General features: G+C 39.8%; 1 long non-coding RNA gene across 1 annotated transcript; it reads right to left on the bottom strand.

Moving 5' to 3' along the window:
- Positions 1 to 1,219: 1,219 nt before the first annotated feature.
- Positions 1,220 to 13,876, bottom strand: LOC129352638 (uncharacterized). Its single transcript, XR_008604905.1, has 3 exons — positions 13,724 to 13,876; positions 3,881 to 4,044; positions 1,220 to 1,404 (listed from the first exon to the last, which is right to left on the bottom strand). It is a non-coding gene; the product is annotated as an uncharacterized LOC129352638 (long non-coding RNA).
- Between the last annotated feature and the right edge of the window lie 1,000 nt (positions 13,877 to 14,876).

A 14,876-nucleotide genomic window follows, 5' to 3' on the forward strand; every position in this document is an offset into this window, starting at 1 on the left:
ATAGCAATTATCTTTTTCACACTAATAAATCCGCCTCTTTTCAGATAAGATGGTTTCCTTCCCTAACCTGCAGTTAAAAACAGCGCTGGGTATTGAGCAAGCAGAAGATGGGAGGAGTGCAGCAAATAAATGAGAGCTATTCAGCTGTGGATTACACTGCGGGGAAAAAACAGTCTTTTGTGCTGAGGCTGAACAATATATCACATCTGACCTGAGAGGGGAAACTGTGTACGATCACAGGACTCGAGGAATTCAGATGATATCAGGAAGCAAACTCTTATCGGCTTTTATCAATACCTGCTAAACACGATTCAGTTCAGCGCACGGCGACTTGATTTCCTGAAAGCGTCTCTGAACAGAGGCCTGCGAGGCAGCAGAGGGAACGATAGCGAGGATACACCAATCTGATGCTGACATTCTCTGATTCTTATCAGCAGACGAGGTTCAGCCATTAGAGTCTGTCGGCTGCTTAAAGGGAAAGCTCGGATGTTTACAAGCCGGGTTAAAGGGGCGGTGTCATGGAAAAACTGAGCTTCACATCATGTCGTAATGTCATTCCCACATTGGAAACATGCCTGTTGTGTTGCTCTGATTCTTTCGTGCATCAGTCTTTAATCTCCATGGACTTAGCCCCGCCCTCGAGACGAAGCTCCTCCTCCTCAGCAGGGTCAGAACAGTTTTGGCTTTTTCTTTATAGTTTAGCTTTATTTTTTTGTGAATTTTGTTTGTATAATTCAGTTAGTTTGTATTAGTTTTTAATGTTTGCTGGTTATTATTAAATATTGTTTAGTTTTAGTTTAGTTATAGTAGCTTTAGTTTAGTTTCATACTTTTGGTTAATCTTTAAGAGAAGAATTAAAAAAGACAAAGATTTGTAAATATGTACACATCAATAAGGTATTAATACTATAAATTATAGATAAGTATATCTATAATTTCAGTATGTTTAGTTTCATAAACATTATAGTTCCAGTTCGTTGTGGTATTAATTACTGTTTTTCTTTATTTAACTAAATGAAAATGTTTTCAGTTGTTTAGTTTGAAAATGTTGCTGCAGTGATTAATCCCCTCAGCTCCTTCAGACTAGCCAGCAGCAATTAGCAAACATGGTAGCTCATTATCAGAGCTACTTCTCAGAGTTTTTTTTTTTATCTCTGGAAAAAGTTTTATTTTTTGAAATCATAAAAATTATAACAGCACAAATGAATATTTTTGCCACACACCAATTTTGTGTAACTGGAAAAAGGTCACTCTGCTTGTGCCCCTTCCAGTTCCCCTCGCTATCCTCTGCAGGGCCAGTCATGATGTGGCTGGAGTGCCACGCTAACATGCAGCCGCCGCCAGGGAGTCACTTCCTGTGGACCTCTGCGCTCCGGCGGGATTTAAACGACTTAATGGTCATCATCTAGTTGGGAGAAAAACACAGCAATCAGCAGCTTTTCTCCGCCTTTGAGGCGACTGAAATCCTATTCCAAAGACTCGAGTTAACCTCATTAAGCTCGCTCACACACAAGATACATAATTATCCCTGAGAGGATAGCAAGTGCTAATACAAATTAGAAAGATAATTAAGCTACTGAGACTGGCCATTGCATCTCCCAGAGCTTTAGACCTACACAGCCATTATAGTAAATTAGAGCCATTGTTTACAGTCAGAAGCAGAGCCTTTTACCAGTGGCCATGTTTGTCAGACCTGCTGGATAATAACCGCTGGTCTCCACATAGTAGCTTCTGATATTTATCAAAGTTTATAAGCAAAATTTCTTATCAGGTTTCATTCCAGCTCAGGGAGAAAAATCCAGAAAGAAACTCATCGGTTTGAGAATGTTCACTGCAAAAATACAAAATATTACTAAGTATTTTCATCTAGTTTCAAGTTCGAATATATTAGTTTACTTGAAATAAGACAAAACTAACTTACAAGTATTTGAACAAAATATCGGAGCTTGTTTTAAAGGGGCAACATTACGTAAAATCAACTTTTCTGAACTTTACATCAATCACAAAAACAAACCAGGAATGTTGCTTTGATTTTTCTTAATGCATGTTTGAGAAATCCTTTAATCTCCAAGGCAAGCGTTCAGCTGCAAAACGCCTGATTGGACCAAGCTCCGCCTTCGAGACGCTGATCCTCCCTGACTTCACTCCTTCAGACTAGCCAGCAGCAATTAGCAATGAGCTCATTCTAGGAGCCACTTCTCAGTGAAACGCTGGCAAAAGCATTAAAGGGTTAATAAAAAGCCAAGTTATGATCACTTCCTGAAGGTGGAGTCTTAAAGAGACAGAGGCACAATTTCAAAGCATTAAATTACTAAGTCAAATTTGTTTTCAGTCATATTTGATTTGACATTTATTAACAACTGACGGTAACACAGTTACTTGTTTATTCTATAAAACGGCAAGATGTGCCTGGAAAACACATAAAACTACATTAATGCTGATAAAAACCACTGGCAGATGTACTAGTAACATAGTAATTAGAAATATAGGAATAATTGATCTAAAACAAGCTGAGAAATCTTGCTGAAAGTAGAGTACTTCAAAATTGTATTCAAGTAAGACAAGCACTACTTCAATATATCTTTACTCAAGGAAGAGTAAAAACGTATTTGGTAAAAAAAAAAAAAGTATTGAGTGATCAAATTATCAATCATTTAATATTTAACAGTTACATCATCAGATGAACCAAAATATAGAGTTATGTGGACATTTTAGTGTTTCAAGGACCAAAATGACAATAATTCATGTAAGTAGTAAAATCACTAAATCAGGCAAAAATAAAATTTTTCCAAATCCGTTTCTTTCAATAAAAAAATTATGTGACTTTAATTAAAAGGTGTGTCTGTGTTCAGTGAATCTTTGGTTGAAACACGTTTGTTTTTCATTCAGTGGGCAGAAAAATCCGGATATTTTACTCAAATAGGAGTAAAAATACTGAATCATAAAATTACTCAAGTCAAAGTAAAAAGTGCAGGAAAGCAAAGATGCATTTGATCAAAAAGTAACTCCAGTAAATGTAATTGAGTAAGAAGTAACTACCCAACTGTAGTTCTGCCTTATTCAGAAACCAGAACAAAAATCCTTGGTGAGATTTTGAGTTTTTGCAGCGTTGCCTTCAGGCGCTCATAAAAATTCAATCTAGATGACAATTCACTTCTAAAGAGGCAATGCGTCTTGTCTTCTCAGAGGAGGCAGTTTAGTGCCCCGAAAATCTCCCGGCCACTTCAAAAGATACCTTAAATGCCTCCTGAAGCCAGAGGAAACCTCTCCGTCTTTGGCCTTTGCGAGCGCTCAGTCACACAGGAACAATAAATCTGGCTGATTTCTACATTCCTCTTTAGATCATGTGATACCCAAACAGCGGAGGAGAAACTCTCAAACCGCTGCAAACACACGCGGGCCGCGATTAGATCAGGCCCCAACTTTTTTGGGTGAAAATATGTCAAGAGAAAAAGATAAGTACACACAGCTGGATGCGTTTTAGAAAGAAAGAGAGAGCAGTTCTTCCTCCCATTTTCTTCTAGTCATAGGAAGAGCAGCGAAGCCCCGGATGGAAATGCAGTTGCGTCTGAGCGAGCCGAAGCAATTGTGGGGGAAATTGCTCCAAAAGACTTGAGCTTTTAAAAATGCAGCAAAACAACTCGAGAGAAGTTTCTGGCTGCGTAAAGAGGCGAGTTTTTCCCTCCGGGGCGGGGGAGTGTGGAGAAGAGGAGCGCGCCGCTGGTTGTGTGCCAGCTCTGCCTCCTGTGGTTTCACGCATAACAACCTTGCATGTGCACCGCTCTGAGGAAAGCATTGATTTAAAAGGGTACTTCTTCTCTCCACAGCTTTAGCAAAACAAGCTCCTATGTTTGGATAGACCCTGTAAGCAGCTCACTGACCTGAGCAATGGGTCAGATTAAGTCAGACCCCCACCGACTCCTCCGCCTCCTCCATCCCAGCCTCCCTCCTTTCTTCTCGGAGCGCCGTGAGGAAAGGGAAAGTGTTCTTCAGGGCAGGCGGGCCTGCCAGCCGGGTCAAGGGAGTTGCTCAGGAAAACAGGAAACTGACAAGAGAGACAAATGATAGGTCTCACCCAAACATCTAACCAGTTTGCCAAAGAGCGGCCGATCAGCCGTAATTGCTGTGAGGTGAGGGTAAAACTTAAAGTGTCTCTGAGTGTTTTAATTTCAAACTGGACCCGCTGGGTTTGAGCGGCGCCGCTACAGGCCAGGTAAAGGTGTGATGACCGAATCCGACCTGGATAATAACTGATGAAGAAGCTCTTACAGTTCCTCATAAACCAGCAAACCAGACGCTTCAATCCTCTATCAAAAGCACATTCCCTCCGGAAAAACCAGCCCAGTGGATAAAACATGGGAATTTCACATGTGAAGGATGTGAATCGTGTATTCTGCACATGAGAAACATGGAGCAATTAGATAATAAAGAGTGTGATGATGTTTTAAATTCTGAATTTTAGATTCTACATTTCATTTGGTCAAATGTGTTTCAAATGTGGCTTGCAAAAGAAGTAATAATTATGTAGTAACATGTGAAACACATAAAATTGCTTCACATGTTTAGATTATTGCATCTAAAGTTCATGTATTAATCTAAAAGGTGGAAAAGTTTCACAAGACCAAGTTTTTTGTTTATTGATATAGAAAACATGTGGAATATTTTTTATATTTTAAATATTTTTCCTGGAGTGTTTCACATGTGTGTCTGAGTAACTATTGCAATATGTGTTCACATGTGGCAATTTCACAGCGTAGTAATAATGGAAGCACATGTGAAATACTTTCTATATTTATCATGTGTTTTAGATGTGCAAATTTTATTGTGTAGAATTATAAGCACATGTGAAATACTTCTTATACATTGAAAATTATTGTGTATCACATGTGCAAATAGTATAATTGTAGCATTAATGCATTCCCTTGTGTTTCACATGTGCAAATTTTATTGTTTAATAACAGTGGAAACACATGAGATACTTTTTATATCCTGGAGCGTTTCTCCTGAATTTATTCCACATGTGGAGATACAAAGAGAACGTTTTCACATGTGTTTCACATGTGCAAATTTGACAGTGTAGAAATAAAGGAAGCATGGGATTCACATGGGATTTAGTGTGTGTAGCAGCATGTGAACAAGTGTTTCACATGTGCAAATTAGATCTAACATGTAAAACCAGTTTGTGAAATGTATTTTAGAAAATAAGGCACTCAAATGTTTTTCTATTTCTGTTTATTTTGCTCATAAGTTATTTTTTCTTCTATTATTTTAATCCAAATTCTACCCTGGATTTTAACCAAATAATTTATGGAAAAAGCTTAAAATCGATTAACACCCTGAACGCTAACAGACATTAATTATATGGAGGTTATATCTGCATCTAACTGATTAATATTGTAAATAATGTAAATGTCATTATGTTTATATTGAATATATTCCTACTGTTGGAGTTGACCTTTAGCGTCATTGTACATGAATGCAGAGACAAACAATCAATCCAATTAATTCAGTCAATCAATAAGGAAATTTTGCCATATTAAAGAAAACACAGAACAAATATGTTACTTATTTTTGCTGTAACTAGTTTTTATGTGTAATCATGCATCTTTCTGGTGTTTTTTCCATGAGAAAGCAAAGCAAACATTGTGACTAAACTGATATTATCTATTTACCCGACTGAGAGACTGTTTTAGTTAGTTATATATTTTCTCAGGACAAGTTGGAGGAAGGTGTGTGTGTGTGTGTGTGTGTGTGTGTGTGTGTGTGCGTGTGTGTGTGTGTGTGTGTGTGTGTTCAGATCGGACAGCTGCCACAGGCCAAGATAAGCGAATGGGAGTGGAGCCAGAGGGAGGGACACAGAGGACGGAGCGGGGCAATCAGTGCGGGATCTGAGGTGGTGTTTAGTGGCCCTGTAAGATCTGCTAAACTGGCCCTAATTTCCCCCCGTAGTGGGAGACATGTGAGTCGGGGTGGAAAGGGCCCAGGAGGAGGGGAAGGCCTTTGGTCTGTCAGTGTGGAGTTAATCTGAACCTGGGGCGGCACGTTCACGTTTGATGGAGGCCAGAGATGGGACTCCAAAGCGGTGGAGGAGCATGAAAGATCACCCACACCTGCGAGGGGCTGCCGAAAGTTACAGCTCACTCACAGAGGGCCTCTCTGCTGCTGCTCTATTTGTCAAGGATGATGGGGCAATAACGGCGAGGCTTCGGTCCAGGGTGGCTCTTCATGTGCTCTCAGCTCTGCAGGATAAAGACAACACAGATTTGTCTTTCACTTGCAAACCTTTTCCATCATGAGGCCAAATATTTGCCTGCAAAAGGAGCTGCAGAAAAATCTGATTGTGCTTTCAGAGTTTTCCCACCAGACAGAGCAGTAGACTCGGTTTGATCCCAAAATCTCAACATTTATTAGATTTTCAAACCCTTGGAAACCCTGTTCCCCTCCTTGCCTGTGGAGGCGCTGCACCAAGAACCACTGAATCCTGAAATGTTTTAGGAAACATTTATGTTTCCTTGTGTTTGTCTCACAGTTTTATTTTCTGTCACTTTCTGGAGCGGTTTGGTGTTTTTATTAAGCAATCTGTCCGTCGCTGACGGTTTGTTCATGTACATTCGCCTTCCAGTTGCTGGGCTGTTGACGACGCACTTTATGTATGAGACACATGAAATTCACACCTTTTTGGGCTTCTTGGTCTTCCATACATAAAGAAGCAGGAACGTCAGGGCAAAGTGCTAATTTAGCGACAGAGTGTGAGATATAAACGCTCAACACCAAAAATTACGATTTGTTTACAGAAATATTTGCTCTCACATCGGTTCAGCTGCACATTCAGATTGGTGACATTAAGACAGCAGCACAGAAAGGCAATATTTCAGCAAATCTGCATAAAGAATGTGTTAAAATACCCACAATAATGATGCTAAAGCTTTTGTTGGCATGAAATAATGAAACAGAAACCAAGTTCTTCAAAAACTTGACATATTTCTAAACATCAAAAGCACCTTTAGGAATAACTGAACTAAAACAACAACCAACTTCTGAAGAAATTATGTCTAAGTCTGGGTTCTGTCAGGAATCATACTAATTAATATAAAGAGGAATCCTCCAGTTTTTATAGAAAATGATTCCAGAATATTGGCAAAGTCAGCAAAAGTATAAAAATAATTTCAACCCAGTTTACTAAAAAACAAACAAAATTCTTTTTGAAATTTTAAAAGCTGTCCATCCCACAGAAAACTATTTATACGCCCCAAAACTCAAATGTTCATGTTCATGGTGAGTGAGAACCGCAAGAGTGAAAAACACATGTACATTTTCCTCCCACTGTTTAATTCATTGTTTAATCTCGTTGCTTTCAAGTTGACAAAATCCCCCCAATAATCCATCTTGAAGAGAAATATGAAAAATTTCCCCTTGAGGTTCTGCATCCTGCATCTTCCTGCGACGCTGTAAAAGATGAATCTGTGCCATCGAGAGCTTTTGATTAACTTATAAAGCCAGAATGATTGAGGATCCTTTCGCTCTTTGCACCACAAAACACTTGAGATCCAGAGCATCACAATTATCGCAGGCAATGATTCACCACCGAATGCAGAGTTTAATCAAGCGGATGCAGATGAATGATGCTGTCCGGGTTGGGAACATGTTGCTCTCGGGGCAAGTGGGAGATAAATTTAGGAAACTGAATGGCATCCTGACAGCGTTCTTTATTAGGAATCCAGGCTGCAAATCCATTTTGGGCCCAAAGTCGTTCTCAACGCATCAGTCCAGGATTCCACTAGCTGCGTTTCTATTGACAGTATAATTATGCAATTTCACATTTTGAAAATAAATTTGCTTACCGGAAACACAAATTAAAAGAACGATAACTTTTGTTTTTGCCGCTGGGATTTTTTTGGCTGAATTGAAATCGGTTAATTACACAAAACTGCAATAGAAACACATTTTTCGCATCACATTTTTGATACTGTGCATCTATTTATGCTCCTGCTGATTATCTGATGAGTTGCACAAAATTCTGACATCATTTCCTATCAAACTGTGAGCAGTTGATCTAAATTGGAAGGATTTCTGACACAGAAACCAGATTTAGCAATGAACTTTTAACAAGTTTGAGGTTTCGGTCCTTCTAGACGGTTAATGTCACATGATCAACAGCCGGATGTTACTACTGGCGAAAACTACGAAGAAGAAAACAGGAAGTACTTGTGGCATGTTTTTTAATTATTATTGCATAAACAAATTTATCCACACGTAAATTTAATTGTATTTCTTATTTAACAGAAACAGAGAAATCGCAAAAGTTAGTTTTTAATAAATTAGTGGATGATTGACGTTTCGTAAAGCAGCTATTATTCATGGAAAGCATCTATAAATTTTTGGAGCCACTGACTTACGGTGTGAAAAAACGTATTCACTTGATTTTTATTGTGATTCTTTGTTTAAAGTTGTGAAATTGTTTAGTTTTTTGTCATTAGCGGAGCACTGACAACGTTTTTCACACATTTGTAATGGAAACGCAGCCCAGTTCTGTCTCATCTGGCCTTATTTTGCTGGCGTTTCGGACGGCGCCCAGCAAATGTCTCGGCATGAAAGAAGTCGGAGTGGGGCAGGTGTGCGCCGGGCCGAACAAAATGCCCCCCGAATTTTCATGCCGAGGTCGTCGTAAACAAAAACAGATGTGAAAGTAAAGAATCATGTTGCCTCTCTTAGGAAAATAGAAACGGAGAGTAAATCTGTAAATTATTATCCAGACAAGAGAAATAAGTATCTCTCTTCACGTAAGTGAGTCAAAGTCCCAGTTGGGAATGAAATCGATTATGTTCTACATGCTTCTGCCTTAAATGAGTCATGTTAACATACTGGGATGTTTTACAAGCCCCGCTGTGCTTTGACATTGCTGCTAGACGCATTACCTTCTCCGATCTGTGACACCACAACTGCTGTGAAATGGGTCTTTTTTTTGTTGTTTTTTTTTTCCCCTCCTTTTGCTGAGTATGGTTTGGATTTTATGCTTTTTGGAAGTCATAAGCCATATGTGCAGCTGTGCTTTTAGAAGTGCCTCAGAGTGAAGAGCATCAGAAAGCCCAGTTCGTCTGAAGGGACTGAAGCGAAGTCGTCGGGTTTGATGGGACGGCTAACGGAGACCTGATACGAGTTGAATCTGAATAGATTAGGAGGGAAAATGTCGAGCAGAATTCCTCCCGGCGCTAACAGGTCGGGGTATGCCCACTTTATAATAGTGTAGTGTTGTGAAAAACAAATGAACCGGCAATCCATAGATCACATTTCACACCTTGGGCCAATTAAGTCTGCTTTAAATAACATCAAGAGCTGATGGATGTGTCCTCACCCTTCGCACCACAATAACCGTGGAAGCTTGAGCGCTCATTGACCTGCAGTTTAGCAGCATGGGGCCAACAGCAGTCAGCCCTGCAGTGAAAAATAATGGGCACATCTTTACACCTCCCAGCCCCTTACACCTGCAAACAAGTTCGTAAGTGGATGAAGTTGCGGTGTTAGCGAGAAACAAGCGTGTTCCAGTCCGAATCACCTGCGCGAGCCAGCCGCCTCATCTTCTCTCTGTCAGCGTCGTTTGAGCGGAGGCAGCGGCGCAGAGTGATTGTGAGCAGCTAACTGGCAGTGCCGGGTGTGAGAAAGTGTTGCCGGGATATTTCGCCACATGAAGGGAGGACCAATTGTGTGTACAGCACCGTCTCTGCAGGGATTAGTGGTGCCATTAAGTGGCGATGAGTTGCAGCGGGGGGGCCACATCCCCTGCTCCCTCATTAAATCGCTGGCAGCTGCCCTTTATCACAGCCGCTGCACTGTACCATCAGCACTCTCACAGCGGCGCCGTGGCAGCCTGCGACCTTTGGCCTTCATAAAATCTCTTTTGGAGGCTTTAGGAAAGTTTAATTACCGGCTCTGAATTTCCTCGCTGCATGTTTGACATAAATGATCATTATTTTTATCCTTTTTTTGTTCACAAAAGAAAAGTTTGGTGATAAAACACTTGGTTAGACGTAATAATTATTCAGTCTGGGATGTTACCCAAATTTAACGTGCAAATAAAAAAATTCTTTCTGTTTTCTGTCTTATGCGTGTTGATAACAGTTTTGCAAAAACTTTTGAGGCAGGAAAACATTTCAAAGCGAAGAGTTATGCTTAGGCAAATCTCATTTATCGCAGAAATTATTGCGATAAACGATAATATTATCAAGTATCGCAATAATGACAACAAGGCAAGAACAATTTAAAAATATTAATAAACTTTAAATTCTAATGTAACATTTAATTCTGGAACTGGAAGACATTTAAATATTCAAAATAAATCAATATTTTATCAAAACAGAATTGTTCTTCAAAAACAGGAAAAAGACTTTTATCATTCAGATTTTGGTAAAAAGAGAAAAACAATAAAAAATGCAAATGGAAATTATCGAGCTCATTTTATTAATTGATCCTGCAATTAATGGCTTTATTGCTTATTCTACATCCATAAAATGCTGCAGGAAGATGGAACTATAACTAATGACCAGCTCCACAATGTGGAATCCATCTTTTATTTATCAATTAAAAGTTAATTATGTTCACTTTTTAGGGCTAAAACCTCTAAAAAGCGTTTGGAGCTTTGTCTCTTTAAATCGGAAACGTTCTTCAGATCACGGCTGCCTATTATCGTTAGCGGAAAGCAGATGGTCTTCTCAGCAGAAAAGCTTTTCTAATAGGAATACCTGGAAGGGATGTGCAGCTGCTCAGTGGTAACAGAAAAACTAAAACAACTGGGATCATTTCTTCTAAAGAAAGGACACAACGCGGAGAATAACCCTGACTTCAACACAGATGTTGAAATTTAATCATCTAAAAGTTTATAAAACAGCCCAAAAGAATTTATCTGGAAAAATTACTTTAGAGCAAACAAAGTGCGCTAAACGTTTTCAAAATCAGCAAAAACACGAAACGCAAGACGAAAAATTTGCTTTGCTATTAGCACTTTAGCTGAAGTGTGTCCACCACTGTTTATATTCATATTTATTAATCCAAGAGCATTTTGAAGTTTATTTTGTCTTCAAAATAAACTTTTCGATTTCAGTTTCAGCTGCTTCTGAAAACAAACCAAGCTCTTAAAAAAAAACCCAGAATGTTTTTTGGGCAATAAGTTGTTTTTGTTTTATGGTGCCTGGAAAGCGAGTCGTTTCTAAAACCTTCTGCTTGTTAAGTCACAATCATAGTGTCGTCACCTAGCAACGGCAACAGAGTCGTCACCTAGCAACCCGAGCTGAGCTCCAGCATGATTGGTTGCGCTAAGCAATGGCTGCTGGATAAGACGAGCGTCTTGTTGTTGACTTACCACCCAGAAAACACCTGCTGCTTTTGTTGGTTGTGCAGAAGGCTCCACTTCTGCTTTTCAAAGATATTTGATTGTATAATTAGGCTAATCTGTTCGCAGCCATTTTCACGTTGAGTTTGGGGGCGTGGCCAGCAGCAGTTATTTGGATTTAAAGTAACAGGACGTCTTAATCAGCTCAATCTGAAACTGATCAGACTAAAATCTAATTCTCTAAGAATTATTTTGTCAAAAAAGAAAATGCAGCAAACATGTTTCCTATTGTTCATAGATCCATCGAAACCTTTTCAAGAAAGCATAATCAGTCACCCTTAAAATCTTTTCGTCAACTGAAGAACTATTGGTTTCCTTTCATCTTATCATTTCCCCCTAAAGCAGATGAGAACGAATCCCAAAGTGACTCCTCAGACCCTCGGACCACTTCAAACATCTGGCCGCTCCGCTGCTTTAAGTCCACAAACGATGCAACGTTTGCTGTGTCACAGCTGATTGAGCCACATGTAAGAACAGAGACTGATCGTCTCAGATTCTCACCAAACAAACCGAAACATGTTTGTTGTTCTATGAGGACTTGGTCTGCAGAAACACTGCTGAGGCTGTTGTGGCCTGAACCAGGCAGAGTCGGCCATGTGTGACCGCTGCTCATAAGGATCAGAAAATTCACTCTGTGCACCTGCACAACTGATTTCAACCTGCAACAAAATCCGCCGCTGCCACTGTGGGAAAGCTCAGCAGCATCTTCTCCTATCGACTGTTTTAGAAATATGCTTCAGAAACCTGATTAAGGCAGCCTTGGGATAAAGCTGCGGGCTGATATGACCGCAAAAATGCAAACTAACTCTCCCCTTAATGAAGCATTTCTTCATTCGTAGAGATATGAAGCTTTGTTATTTGGAGAGGTTCTCGGGATCAACACCTGGCTCTGCTGGGGTGGAAATATCTTCCAACAAATTGAGAAAATTCCACACCTAAACCCGGCCAGAAACCTCTGGGATTTACTGAGCTTACATGTAAAGTCAGCAAGAAACTTCTTCCAAAAGCACAAAACAGTCTGGGTGGGCTTCGCCCGTCCTGACGGTCACAGAGGAAGAGCTCACTTTTGTTGCATCACTGTTGTATTTGGAGATCGGATTCTTGCAGGGTTGGTTTGTCATTTAAGACAAATTTTAATCCCACCAACATCACTTATAGTTGGTTTGATCCAACTGACTGAATGAAAGTTGCATTTTCATTACAAATGTGCACAAAACTAAATATTACGCTAATTTTGCAATGGTGATGTTTAAATAATGAGTAATAAATGCAGTTGAAATCACATGTGAATGAGCTTGTTCATGCAGTTAGTCATTAAAAAATCATCTCCCAACTACTTCCTGTCACCTTCTTCTTTGTGGTTTTTGCCAGAAGTAACATCTGGTTGATCAAGCGACTCGCTTGAAGAGAATAAAGTTTCCCTGCAGTTTTGGGAAATCAAATTTGAAACAGCTGACAAAACCAAATCATCCAAGCACCAAAATATTTGATCCAAAAACAGGTTTTGTCAAAATTGGTGGATTTATTTTCAAAATGTCGAATCGCAGGATTACATGGTTGGTGGAAACGCAGCAACTGTCGTCTCTCCGCCTCATAACTAAAGGAAAGAATCTCTCTGACCACTAATCACATCAAATATGGCACACCAGCAAGTTTACCTCTCAGGAACTCAAACAAATCAAATGAAAGTCAAAGTTTTGACCCAAATCTGATCAGTGTGGCATGACCTCAAACTTCATGCTTGAAATCTCAATTCTGCAGAGAAGAGTGGGTTGAAATTCCCCAGGGATGCAACAGACTCAAAAAAACAAACAACCTGGTGGACAACACGCATTTCAGATGGTCAGTGAACAGAGAAATGGACTTTGGACCAATTTGTCTTTTCACATTTTCTTTTATTCAGCCGGGATCTGTTTATGTCTGGCTACCACAACGACCACGTTGAGGCGTTTCTGTGCTCATTTTTGCTTCAGACCGTCCACTGACCTTTTGGATGACCTTTTAATGTCATCCAAATGACTTCAAGATATAAACAACAACAAGGCTTCTCGGCCCACAGCATCATGGATCCTCCACTTTGTTCCAGTTAAAGCTCCCATGGCTCTGAAACGTCAAACTACTAAATTTATGTAACTGCACACATATTTGGTTTTTAATATGAGAAATTTAAAGCAGAAAAATGAATGAAATATTTCTACCTGTAAGTAGAAACTTGGGCCCAGACGGCCTAGCGCTGGTGAGAGCTAGCTACTAGCTAGTAGCTATTAGCTACTAGCTAGTAGCTATTAGCTACTAGCTTCTGTGACCCGAAACAAAAACCCTACCTTCCAACCAACACTACCTTCTTTCCGCTCCCTTTGTTTCCTCTGCAGTTCAACCGTCGTTTAAGTTTCTCCACACTGAGTTTCTGAGTCGAGGAAGATCGAGACGAAGCTCCTCATTTTCCACCTTTCATGCTTTTCAGATGTCGACATTCTGTTTGTGCTTTGTTTGTCTGAACATCCGGGCAACAGTGACGTCATCGGCGGTCAGAACCGATTAAACTGTAAAAGCACAAAGAAAAACTTTCTTTTAATAATTGCTGCACCACTCCCCCAGATCAGCTGACATGTAGGTAGTGTCTGATGTTTGTTATGGAGACCAAAAGATGCCACTTTCTGAATCATTTCTCCGACATTAAAGCAAACTCTCTGCATGGTGGCAAAATAAAACTGGGTTCTCATCCAGTTTTAGTCGCTGGTGGTTTAGAGAAAAATGCCGCTGTCACGCCGTATTTATCACCCAGGAAAACAAAAGTCGAAGATTAGTAATTAGAACATCTGAGAAACTCAACCAAGAAAGAATAAAGTGTAAATTATGTGAAATTAGTAGGTATGAGAGGCAGTTTGGGAGGTTTTGGGGGTATTGTGGTAGCTTTTGAATCAAATCTGCACAATAATAGCTTAAAACAATAAGTAGAGAGAGAACGTGTCGGTAATAAGCAGAGCTTGAGCGCGTTTTCTGCTGCGAACCTGAGTGAAGTTCCCTCGCTGCCTCGTTCTCTGGACACATTCACACATGTTTGATATCAGCACATAAAGTCGCTTCATCTGCACCTCTCGTTATGTTGTAATGAAGCTATAAGTGCTGCTGACGGACACACCTCACATCCCTTTACGTCTCATTACTATCTGTGAGTCATGTTTTCCAAGAGTAATAAAACCTTGAGGGAAATGTTTGAATTTACCAAATTCTCCAGGATGCCACTTATGTGGGAAAAACTGCAGATATCTCCCATGAATATGACATTTGTCTTTAAAATTTGTGCAACGTGGATGATGACTGATGACGATTCGCTAATTATTGCTCATACAACTGTTGAATGGTTTCAGTGTGGGATGCTCTTTCTTAAATTCCTCATTGTGTTAGCGATCTGTTGCAAATTAACCTCAAGTTGTGAAATTTTCCATGATGTTTTTAGTGTTTGCACGGACTTTAATTTACACATTGCAGCA

This window comes from Poeciliopsis prolifica, unplaced genomic scaffold (genome assembly GCF_027474105.1).
Source record: "Poeciliopsis prolifica strain line A6 unplaced genomic scaffold, Auburn_PproV2 SCAFFOLD078, whole genome shotgun sequence".
NCBI classification, from domain to species: domain Eukaryota; kingdom Metazoa; phylum Chordata; class Actinopteri; order Cyprinodontiformes; family Poeciliidae; genus Poeciliopsis; species Poeciliopsis prolifica.